Genomic DNA, 1,578 nt, shown 5'->3' on the forward strand with positions numbered 1-1,578 from the left:
CCCTTCGTGCTCCACATTGGGCACAAAAAGGATTGTTGTGTTTTAACCTCAGTCGGCAACTGAGCACCACACAGCCGCTCGCTCACTCCCCTGCCCCCTGGTGGGATGGGGGAAGAGTAGAAGTGAGAAATACTCATGGATTGAGATAAAAACAGTTTAATAATGGAAATAAAATAATAATAACAATGATAATAACAACAACAATAATAATAATATACAAAGCAAGTGATGCACAGTGCAATTGCTCACCACCCGCCAACCGATGCCCAGCCAGTCCCCGAGCAGCGGCCCTCCCGGCCAGCTTTCCCCAGTTTATCTACTGAGCATGACATCACATGGTATGGAATAGCCCCTTGGCCAGTTTGGGTCAGCTGCCCTGGCCATGCCCCCTCCCAGCTTCTTGTGCACCTGCAGCCTTCTCAGTCCATAGAGCATGGGATGGTGAAATGTCCTTGACTAGCGTAAGCACTACTTAGTAACAACTAAACCATAGGTGTGTTACCAACATTGTTCTCATCCTAAATCCAAAACACAGCACTGTACCAGCTAGTAGGAAGGAAATTAACTCTATCCCAGCTGAAACCAAGACAGCTACCAATAGAGAGATTTCTCTAATAACCTAAAATAATAACTCATCAGTGCTATCATCCTGGGTGGGTGATCGATAGTAGACACCCACAACAACATCTGCTTTTTTTTTATCCCCCTAATCCTCATCCAGATGCTCTCAACCACATCATCCCTAACTGTAAGGTCTGTAAAGTCAAACCTTACCAATAGAGAGATTTCTCTAATAACCTAAAATAATAACTCATCAGTGCTATCATCCTGGGTGGGTGATCGATAGTAGACACCCACAACAACATCTGCTTTTTTTTTATCCCCCTAATCCTCATCCAGATGCTCTCAACCACATCATCCCTAACTGTAAGGTCTGTAAAGTCAAACCTTTCCTTTATATAAAGTGCAACTCCTCCACCTCACCAGCCCTGCCTACCCCTCCTGAACATCCTATAGTCCTCCATCCCAGCACTCCAGTCATGGGACTCATTCCACCAAATCTCACTAACACCATCAATGTCATAGCTCTGGAAACGGACTAACAGACCAACGTTGACCAGAATTATGAGAGTTAAATCCGAGTTATGTTATTTTGCTTACATACTGAGTTGCCACTGAGGCATTTATTGCTAAAGGATAATTCCCTCCCATTCTGCCCTTCCCTGGTCACAGAGGAACTGGGGGAAGAGAAATTTAGGCTAGAAAAGCAGAGCTAGCAACTTAGTGATAAGAATGGATTCCTCAGATAGACAACTCTTCCTGTAACTAGCCCTGCTTTAATGCTGTATGTCTCCAAGGAAACAGATCAAACCCTATGTGCCTGCATTTCTTCTAGCATTTGAGATAAATTTCATGATAATACCTTGGAATGAGGCACTGATCTTTTAAATCGTTTAATAAATTAAAAATGCTATTGGGTTCTTATCAACTTGGAAAGACTTTTTTTCTCCTCTGGATCAGGTCTTTTTCCAGCTGAAATAGTGTGGTGAGCCAGCAGAGATCAAAAGTTTACTTATG

Source organism: Pygoscelis adeliae, unplaced genomic scaffold (assembly GCF_000699105.1).
Source record: "Pygoscelis adeliae isolate BGI_AS28 unplaced genomic scaffold, ASM69910v1 Scaffold41, whole genome shotgun sequence".
NCBI classification, from domain to species: Eukaryota; Metazoa; Chordata; class Aves; order Sphenisciformes; family Spheniscidae; genus Pygoscelis; species Pygoscelis adeliae.